Below are 11,316 nucleotides of genomic sequence, written 5' to 3'. Positions count from 1 at the left end.
AAGCAGGCTCCCCACTGAGCAGAGAGCCCGATTCAGGGCTTGATCCCAGGACCCTGGGATCATGACCTGAGCTGAAGGCAGAGGCTTTAACCCACTGAGCCACCCAGGCGCCCCTGGTTCTGCATTTTTTGTTCACCGTCGATATGTTTTGCATTATCTGGTACCAAGTCCTTATAGTTTTCAGCATTCTCTCCATTCTCAAGTCCAATGGCTAAACCAAGGAGACATTCTGTTGCTTCTTGGCCATCTTGAATCTTGAAAGGACGGTTAACATCTCTGGGATACTGTTCAAAGAAACTGTACTCATCACTGCTGTGGATGTTTCTTAAATTACTTCTGTCTTCAGTCTTGTAGAGTCTGAGTTCCTGTGAGCTAAATAGTAAAGCTAAATAATAAAGTCTTTGAGTTACATAATGAAGTTTCTAAGTCATGTGTCATCTTTGCTGCAGTTGAGGCTAGCATGGTTGTGACATGGTTGTGACCTGGTCCTGGGTTCTTGCTCTGGTCCTCGGGCTTCTGCGGGGGGAGGAGAGATGAGGAGGAGTGGACAGCACAGGCAGTCAGTGACATGGCAAGTGTGGCCTGTTAGTTCTTTGACCTCCTCAACTCCAGTTACCATCACTTCTGCTCCACCTAAGGTACCCACTGCCGTGGCCACACGCTGGGCCTTGACTCCCCAGGACTCCTTTCTTAGCTCTCAAATGTGCACCATGCCTTCACACCCTTCCTTGTTTTCCCACCCAGTTGTTCCATTAGACCTGTTCTTCAAATTGGTTAAAACTGCCAGACACTGGCCCCCTCTGGGTCTCTATTCACTTTCTCTGTTCTAAGTTCCTCTTTTCCTGGTTATCCTGTCACACCTGCTTGCTGTTGGTGTTTGTTGCTATAACAAGGTCATGGTCTCTCGCAGCTGGGTCTTCAGTGTTGCCTGGTGATCTTTCTGTGGTTTCCTGATCCGTTTTCTCTTTTATACTTTAAACCCCCTTCATTAGAACAAAAGGGGATCTAGAACCTCTCTTGTGTCAACGTCTTAATGGTCTCCCAACCCATATCTGTGTAGCCTTGGACTCTTTCACGGCCTGGGAGCACACCAACTCCCCCTGTTCTTCCGCTGCCCAGCCAGCACCCCTGTCTCTGCCTGAGGACTGCCCTCGGGCTACCCAAAGTCCTTTGCGGCAGATAACCAAAAATGGCTAGAAATTTAACCTCATCCCCCACTTCCAAAGGGCAGCCCTTAACCTCTGACTTGTGGCCTGGGAGGATAGCTACTCTAGCAAGCTTACCCTCAGACTGGGACAACGTTAAGGCGTCAGAGCTCCCCTGAGGGGTGAGCCCACATTGAGTTGCCCTTCAGGACCCTTTGCTGTCATGGCATTTTTGCTCTGCCCCTTTCCTTCCTGCTCCTTCTTTCCACTTTCCTACAGGTTGTTCCCGGGAATGTTTCCTAGTAAATCCCTGCACAGGCTTCTTCTTCTTCTTTGGAATCCAGTCTTAGACAATCCACGCCCAGCTTTTCCTCCTCTTATCACAAAGGAAGAGCTGGTTTCTCTTCACTAAGTCCCCCAGATACTGGTCCTCCCTGGCCTTCCCTGTTCTATGCTTTTGCATCACTACAATCTGTATTTGTTTCCTAGGGCTGAGGTAACAAACACCAGACTGGGTGGCTCAAACAACAGAAATTTGTTTTCTTGTATTCTGGAAGCTCGAAGTCTAAGATGGAGGGGTTGGTTCCTTCTGAGGGTTGTGAAGAAAAGTCTGTTCTATCCTTCTCTCCTAGCTTCTGGTGGCTCACTGGCTATCTTTGTTGCTCCGTGGCTTGTAGATCTCTGCCTTCATTTTATATGGTCTTCCTCCTGTGTCGAAATTTCCCCTTTTTATAAGGACACCAGTCATATTAGATTAGGGCCACCCTAATTATCTCATTTTAACTTGATCACCCCATCTTCAAATAAGGACACATTTGTAAGGAGGTACTAGAGGTTAGGGCATCAACATATGAATACGGGGGTAAGGGACACAATTTAACCCATGACACCATCTCTATCCTCCCTGGCTTTCCTGAACTACAGATATACATGTTCATCATCTACAGGATTGTAGTGCCTCGAGTGCCCCATGTAAACCTTGAATTAGACGCTTTGTTTTCTGGCTTCTCAGCACTTTTCACTGTGTGGGGAATTTCCAGCCCCATGAGTCCCATTTCCCCAAGGGGGCACCCGGAAAGGTATTTCCCATGTCTTTTTGTGGTAAGGCTTCAGGCCCGTGAACTATTCTGTGCCAGTGAGACCCAGTCATGTGAGACTTTGATTCAGGAGGGAGGGATCTGAGGAAGAAGGCTTGGAGTGGACGCCATTTTCCTGGCAAGGGTGGTGGCAGAGGTGAATGGCTTTCAGGGCTGCCGTAGTTGCAAGCTGACTTGAGTTCTTGACTGGAAGGGACAGCATTAACTGGCACAGTAGTGGTTGGAGTCAAACAGAGATGCTGGCCACAGAGCCAATGATGGCATGAGGCAACATGGCGGCAACAGAAACAGCAGTTTCTTCCTGAGGCCAGGGTTTTGGTTTTAGATATTTATCTTGGATGCTTAATCTTGAATTTTTTTTTTTTCAGTTTCACACAGATTCTGTGGGCTCTTGATGTCATTTTAATGCTCTTAGTTTCTGTTTAATTTTCTGTTTAATTTCTGTGATTTCTTGCCCTTTTTAGCAAAGTCCTTCAAGAAAGGGTCAGGTCTTTCAAGAGGATTTTCTGTAAGAATTACCTGACAGTTCAAGGGAGTAAGTCTACCAGCAAGGAGGACATTAAGGGCAATTCCTTCCTTACCCCAACCCTGCCCACCTTTTATTTTGGATTGTCTTAAGACAAAGACTTTTAAATTGAGAAGACAATTGGCAGAATACAGAGGTAAAAATCAGCAGGGCCTCTACCTGGCTCAGTCAGTATAGCATCTGCCTCTTGATCTCAGGGTCCCAAGTTTGAGTCCCACATTGAGTGTGGAACCTATTAAAAATAAATAAATAAATAAAAATCAGGTCTGGAGCTCTAAAGGCTCTGTAGGGGAGACAAAGCTTTGCCCCATTCTATCTGGGTTTCTGACTGGATCTGAGAATTAAATTGACCAAGACAGACGAACAAGAAAAGCACACAGACGTTTACATAGACATGAGAACTCCCCATAGAAAACGAACACCCAAAAAGCAGAAAGCCTATATTGGAAAAACCTGAGAGTCTTATCCTTTGCTTTCGCAGAGAACACTTCTGACACTTCTGGTCAAGAATGTGTGGGTTTTTTTCCAACACCAAGCAATTCTGTGACACAAGCTGGGTATCCTACAGTTTACCTCACTTCTGAGACTGTCTACCTAGAGATAGTGTCAGATCCCACAGGTTAAGAGTTCAGTCCCAAGGGACTATCCCCCCACTTCAAATGCCACCCCAAAGTGTAAGTCCTCAAGTTACCTACATCTTCTGTCTGACTTGGCTACAGATTGGATGTTTGCATGACTTCTTTCTCCTTGGATTTGATTTTTGCTAGAATACCTCACAGAAGTTAAGGAAACACTTACCAGTTTATTAAAGGATATGATAAAGGATACAGATGAACAGCCACATGAAAAAATATGTAGGGTGAGGTCTGGGAGGATCCGGAGCACTGGAGCGTCTGTCCCTATGGAGGTGGGAGAGTTCACCCACTTGGAAGCTCTCCAAATCCTCTGCTACTGGGGTCTCATGGAGGCTTCCGCACACAGGCACGATCAATTATTATTATTATTATTATTATTTTTATAAAGATTTTATTTATTTATTTGACAGATGGAGATCACACGTAGGCAGAGAAGCAGCCAGAGAGAGAGGAGGAAGCAGGCTCCCTGCTGAGCAGAGAGCCTGATGTGGGGCTCGATCCCAGGACCCTGAGATCATGACCCGAGCCAAAGGCAGAGGCTTTAACCCACTGAGCCACCCAGGCACCCCACAATCAATTATTAACTCCATTTTCAGCCCCTATCCCTTGTCTGGAGAAGTGGTGGCTGAGGTGGGTAGCTGGAAATTCTAAGATTTGAATGATGGCTTGGTCTTTTTGGTGAGCAACCCCTACCCAGAACATCAGGAGCCCACTTAGAGTCCCTTCAGTAAAATAAAAGATGTTCCTAGCGTTCTTCTCACTTAGGAATTTACAAGGGTTTTGGTAGCCCTGTGTCAGGGATTGGGGACAAAAACCAAATACTAATTTCTTACTATAAATCACAGTATCATGAGGCCCTAATCCATTCACTTAGGTCCCCAGACTCTCATTTGCTACAAGAGGTCTCCCAGCTTTCAACGTTGCTTCCTTTCCATTTATTTTCCACATAACAGCCTGAATGAGCTTTTTAAAGCTCAAGTTACTCCCCTTAAAGATAAATTCTGAACTCTTCTACCTGATACCAAAGGCTCTACGCAATGTTCCAGGAATGACTTGTACCAAGCTTTCCAGCTAGTCTTGACGACTTGCAAATCCCCAACGTTCCTAAGATGTTCAATCTCTGGACCTAATTCCCATTAGATGTTCCTTCTCCCAAGCCATGCTCAGCTCTCCAACTTGGATAGTGCCCCTGCTGTATGCCGTCTTAAAGCCTGGTTCCGACCCCATCAGAGTCTCAGATTCCATTGATTACGATGCATGCCTGCTTGTCTCTCTGCCTGCCTCCCCTGTAAGTTCCCGGGGTGGGGGTGGGGGTTGGCAGACTGGGGCTTCTTCAGCATGATAGTGTCAATGTCTGGCAGAGACTGCCCCATTTCAGGTGCTCTGCACATTGGGCTGAAGGCAACGGAGGGCTGACTGCTTTAATTGCTCTTCCCCCCGGTTTCAGATTTTGAAAGATTTTCACTGCTAGACACAATTTATTTATTACGTTAACTTGTTTGGGCTTCTCAGGGGATTAATGAATGGTTCTCTTCTCCTCTCTCTTTTTAAATATTTTTTAAATTTATTTGAAAGACACAGAGAACGAGAGAGAGAGAGAGAGAGAGACAGCGAGCAAGAGCTGGGAAAGGGGCAGAGGCAGGGGGAGAAGCAGGCTCTGCACTGAGCAGGGAGCCTGTGGAACTTGATTCCAAGATCTCAGCATCATGACCTGAGCTGAAGGCAGACGTTTAACTGATTGAGCCACCTTGGTGTCCCCCCCCCGCCTTTTTTTAAATTATTGAAAATTGCTTGACAGATTGCTAAGGAGGTCTGTTTTTTAAAACTGCTCAATCTCCCTGCATTTATTTAATTGATAAAGAAACTGAGGTTGAGAGAAGTGAAATGACTTTGTGAGCTTTACAGTGAGTTAGTGAATGACATGAAGCTAAAACTCAAGTTTTCAGACTCCTTTGACAATAGCTGTGCCAGTCACCTGTTGGTGCCGTGTTTCACAACTGGCTCTCTAGAGCAGGGGGAAAAATCCTCAATTTGTAGAATTTGTCAGTTTCTGGGGAATAAAGACTTTCACCGTCGCTGACTTCAAGCTCCCTGCCTGAAGTTGTTGAACATTAAGAGTTGGTTCAGAGTCCCTGCTTTCTGCTTTTTCTTACAGGTTTGTAACGCGGGTGGTCCCAGCCCCTCAGAAAGTAGCTGTTGCCAGAACGTGCTGAATTCTGGCAATGAAATGATGCACAAGGCTATAGATAAAAATCCCAAAGAAATGATCTGCTGGAAATAGGACAAGATGGAAGACTCGTGTGAAGAGAGAGGGCTGTTCATTGTCTTGTGTTGGAACCCAACTCCAGTGATAGCCCGCACAAAGAGGAGTTCATGAACCAGAAATACGAGTCCCCGGCAGCTCCGCTCTGTAACTTCTCTGATTTATTGCAGGCAAAATTAATTCTTCCTTCCTAGGAGTTCTCGTATATCTCCACTCAGTAGCTTTTTTATTTTTAGAATTGCCTGCAGAATATATCCAAACTCCCTAGCTTGGCAGAGAGACCTCTTATCAAGGGAAGTTTCAAAGAAGGTGGGGTAGGCTATAGGAAGAACCCAGGCTCTGGGGCTTAAGCAACTCTGGCTTTAGTTCCTGCCCCACTTCTGAGTGCTGTTAGGTCTCAGGCTGGTGTCATAGCCTCTTAGCCTCAATTTCTTCCTTCTTAGATACCTTCCTGGTAAGGTTGACACAAGGGTAAAATAATATAAGGCATGTCAGGTGCCTAACCCGCCATCTGGCACATGTTACAGATACGAGAAATACCTGTTCTCTTTTTTTATAGGTGACACATTGCCTGCCTGTTCAAATTGCCTTTCTATTTTTAAGAGCTTGCTTTCCTAGGAATGGATTAGTTCATTTACTCAGTTTCCTAACAAATATTTGGAGACAGGACCCAATCTCTGGTTCTCTTGTCTTTACCAATGAGCGGTTTTGTAGAACTAGGACAGAGGTAAGCGCTTGGGCTCAGGGTTCAGGGAGGCAAGGTAAGACCCAGTGAAAGGTGTTCTTAAATAAAGACCAAAGGGCTAAGGGGTGATAATGAGAAGCCCGTTCATGATGACATCTCACTGAAGGAAAGCTGTAACTGTGAACCATACTAGTGCCCCCACTAAGGGCTGGGTGTTTCACCTACAGCCCGAAACCCTTTTACCTTCACACGAACCCCATGGAGGTAGAACCATCTCCGTTTTGCTGATGAGAAAACTCATCTTCAGAGAACTGCACACATTTACTCTATAATATTCCTTGTGCACCGGCCACGTGCTAGCCACCGTCCTGGGCATTAGAGAGACCATAGACCAAACAGACAACCCCCACCCTCACGGAGCTGACATTAACAAGGCAACAAACCAGATAAAGTAAACCACGGTTAAGTCAAGTGGTGCTTAGTGCCCTGGAGAAAAATAAAGCAGAGCAGGAGTAGGGGATGGAGGGGAGGCTGCAGTTTGATTTAAGGTGATCAGGGGAGGTCTTGTGGAGAAGGTGAGCCAGGCAGGCCTGGGGCAGGGCGTGGGCCGTGTGGGTAACCAGTTCAGAAACTCACTGAGATTACCAGGAAGTGACCTAGGGCACTGGAATCACTGTGGTCAGGCTCGGAAGCCAGTGGTCTTATTTATCGGGTCTCTTTTTCAAGAAACAGTACTGCAGGGGCACCTGGGTGGCTCAGTGGGTTAAGCCTCAGCCTGCGGCTCAGGTCATGATCTCAGGGTCCTGGTATTGGGCTCGCTGCTGAACAGGGAACCTGCTTCCCCCTCTCCTTCTGCTGCTCCCCCTGCTTGTGCTCTCTCTCCTTCTCTCACTCTCTGTCTGTCAAATAAATAAATTCTTTTAAAAAAACAAAAAAACAAAAAGAAACAGTACTGCTGCCCTCCAAGCAGGGTGTGTGTGTGTGTGTGTGTGTGTGCGCGCGCGCGCGCGCGTACGCACACATGCATGTATGTATGAATGTGTTACATTTCCCTGGGCTGATCCTATCTGGACCCAAGATTCCCTACTGACACCTTCTCGAGGCTGAGGCCTCCCACAGTTGATTTTCATGGAAACTTGGCAACTTCCTAGTTGCCCTGCCCCAGCCCCGCTCCACATTCCTATGGCTTTATTTGTGTGCCTTGGAGCCCTGCCAGGGCTGGGCCTGGGACAGGTTGCCATGGTGATCTCCTACTGTTTCCAGATAGAACTTCTCAAAGATGTTGCCCTTGGGCCTGAAATAGTTCTGGCCTGCTCTCAGCCCACAGCAGGATGAACTTTGGCATGGTGAACCGAATTAGGAAACTGGACCCTAGGTGACAAAGCCTTCTGGGGAGCGTACTGCAGACCCCCTCCTTTAGAACTGGGAATGGCTTTCCTTAGGTTAGAGGGACGGCTCCTTCGCCCAGCTGTTACATTCCAGTTGTTCTCTTCAGAGCCCGGCACTGAGAGCCCTGCTGAAACTGAATGTTGTTGTTGTTGTTTAAAGATTTTATTTATTTATTTGACAGGCAGAGATCACAAGTAGGCAGATAGGCAGGGGGAGTGGGGGGAAGTAGGCTCCCCGCTGAGCAGAGAGCCCGATGCGGGGCTCGATCCCAGGACCCTGAGATCATGACCTGAGCCAAAGGCAGAGGCTTAACCCACTGAGCCACCCAGGCACCCCTGAAACAGAATGTTTTTTAAGACCTCAGCTTCACCGAGGACAGTTTGCACATGACAAAATGCACCCATTTCAAGCGTACAGTTTGATGAGTTTTGACAGTGTATACACGTGGGGAAGGACCACCGTGATTAAGTTATGAAACTTTTCCATCAACCCCCAACGTTTCTTCCTGATGCTTTGCAGTCATCCCCCCTCCCCCAGGCCCCCTCCCTCAGACTCCCTCCTCCACCTCTGATCCCCAGCCCCTGCTAATCCCTCATCTGTCCCCACAGATTACTTTTGCCTTTTCTAGAAGTTCATATAAATGGATGCATCTGGCATGTATACTTTTGGGGTGGCCTTCTTTTATCTGCACGATGTTTCTGAGCTTCATCTGAGTGGCTTCTCAGCCTGGCCCTTCATTCCTTTCCATTGCCGATTCCATTGTGTGGAGTGACTGTAGTCTGTCCTTTCTCTTGTTGGTAGGCATTTAGGTTATTCTCAGATTTTGGTTACCACAAATCAAGTTGCTATGTACATTTGTGTATAAGTCCTTGTGTGAACATATCCTCTCATTTCTCTTGTAACACTCTGAGTGGAAGGGCTGGGTCACATGGTAGTAGAGGAATGCTTCGGTTTTTAAAAAGTTGCCAAACCGCATGTTTGGAGGCAGACCTGGGGGCAGCTGGGTTTTGCTGCCTGGGACTGGAACAATCTGTGGCTCGAGTAGAATGTAGAAGGCATTCCAAGGCAGCAGGAGGGAGAGTGGGTCCTTTATCTGTAACTCACCTGCTTACTTAGGGAAGTCCATGGACACCTACTGGGAGATAGCTGAGAACAGGGTAAGAGTCAGGTAGTCTTAACAGGGTAAGAGAACAGGGAAGTGGCCACAAGAAGTAACATCTGAAGACAATGGGATGACTGGGTGAAGGGAGATAGTGGGGACTTTAGAAAGATGTGATGGAGGGAGGCTCAAGGTCACATACACCAAAATCTCAGTGTGAATTCTGGTTTTCAGTGATTAACAGTTCTCTTTAGGGCCGCTTGCTTTATTGTCCCATTTTCTACTTTGATCTCCCAGTTACTGTCCAGGAGGAAGGAAGGCAAAACCATGTATTTGCCATTCTGTGCAGGGTGCTTGACATACTTATCTAATTTAATCCTCTCAATGACTTGGTAGGGTCTGTGTTCTTCCTCTGGTTTTTGAAACCAGAAGTATTTCAACAATCTGTTACAGAGAATCCTCCAAAGAGGGTGCCGGGTAGAGCCACTGTTATTCTGAGCAAAGGGATAGCTGGACCTGGGGGGTAAGGCTTGAGGGGTATCAGTAGCTGAGAGGATGGAGACAGGCTGGGAGATGAGACCGAGAAACAGAGAAAGAGATGGAGAGAGGAAACTTGTGGACTGCGGAAGGGGAGAAGTTTTAGAAAGGAGCTGAAGGCCAGCATAACATGCTACCCCAATATATGATGGTGGGAGTTTCAGGACCTGCTGGCCCCAAATACGCTGCTTTGGCAGAGTGCTCATTTTGAACTATAGGCACTTGAAAGATGAAACAGACTCTTACCATAGGAGAGGAGACTGGAAGTGACACCTCCATACCGAAAAAGCTATCGCATCTCCCTGTATTCTTCTAAGGGCCCATTCAGCTTTCCTGAAAATCACTCATTCTCCCCTAAGACGCCTATGTCCCCTCTCCCCTTTCTCTGTTAAGATGGTATTTAATCCTGAAGACTACAGCTAACTCTTTGGTGGCTTTTTCCTCTGGTTAATCTTTCATTTGGGGATCTCAGCCAGGAACTCAGAAGTGTAAAGGGAAAATTTTTTTTCCTCCCCTACAGTGCCAAGATTTTTGGGAAGTTTTCTCCATGATATACTCTATAATTCCCTCCTCCAAACTTTAAGGAAAAACACACACTACTCATCTTTGCCTTTGCAGTTGGATGTGTGTTGTACACATGTTGTATGTGTATGTGTGCATATATTAATGTGATTATGTGTGAGATTGATTTTAAGTGTTGGGTAGGTCCAAGGAGGCTTAGTTACATTTGAGTTACATGTAAATGGAGAAACAGAGAACAGTTGATTTGAGAGAGAATAATTTGCCCAAGATCACACATCTGGATCCAGATTTTTAAAAAATTTTAATTTATTTTTAACTTATTTGTTTTTTCTAGAGAGAGAGAGTGAGAACTGGGGGGAGGGTGGAAGAAGGAGAGGGAGAGAAACTCAGGCAGACTCCCTGCTGAGCATGGAGCCCAACACAGGGCTCTATCTTGTGACCTTGAGACCATGACCTGAGCCGAATTCAAGGGTTGGACAATTTTTAGGAACTTACTTGGGTACCAGGATAAGACATCATCTTTTGTTTTGTAAATCCCAACTTTTTCAGTGATTCCATCTGCAGATGGATGCCTGGTCCATATAACTTGTGATGGACCCCAGAATATGTAATCCTAAAAGATGCCTTTTTAATGTAAGAATTATTTTGAGCTGAAGGCAACTAAGAAAATGGAAATGCAGGTGCCTGAGTGGCTCATTTGGTTAAGCAACTGCCTTCGGCTCAGGTCATGATCCTGGAGTTCCAGGATCGAGTCCGGCATCAGACTCCCTGCTTGACAGGGAGTCTGCTTCTCCCTCTGATCCCGCCCCTTCTCATGTTCTCTCTCTCTATCTCTCACTCATTCTCTATTTCTCAAATAAATAAATAAAATCTTAAAAAAAAAAAAGAAAATGGAAATGCAGGAGAAGTTCTCTATACCTTTGCCCTTTCTGCCTAAAGACAGGATATAAATTTTCCTTTACTTTAGACTCTTATCAGCCCAGAGATGGCACCAGAGTAATCTTCAAACAAACCTTACTCCATTAATTTCCCTCATTTATTTGTTTTCACACAGTTTTCTATCCTTGGAAACCTGAAAACACTTTCCTGTGTGCTGCCATTTCTCTAGAAATGTATTGTTCTTTGTTGAAGATGCTACATAAGCCTGAGTTCTAAGCGATTTCTTCGAGTTATTCAGCCCTGAGTTTCTCCCATGTATGCCTGAGATGTGCATGTTAATAAAGTTCTGTTTGTTTTTCTCTTGTTAATTTGTCTTTTGTTACAGAGTGTTAGCTGAGAACTTGAGACGAGAGAGATGGCAGAGGGAAAACTTTTCCTGGACTATACCTGACATTGGAAATCCGCACATATGTCATCTGATTCATGGAAGCACAAACTAGTATTTGCCTGGGTAAGTCTGTTTAAGAAGCTCACACCCC

This window comes from Lutra lutra, chromosome 4, assembly GCF_902655055.1.
Source record: "Lutra lutra chromosome 4, mLutLut1.2, whole genome shotgun sequence".
NCBI lineage: Eukaryota > Metazoa > Chordata > Mammalia > Carnivora > Mustelidae > Lutra > Lutra lutra.
This window is presented reverse-complemented; position numbering follows the sequence as displayed.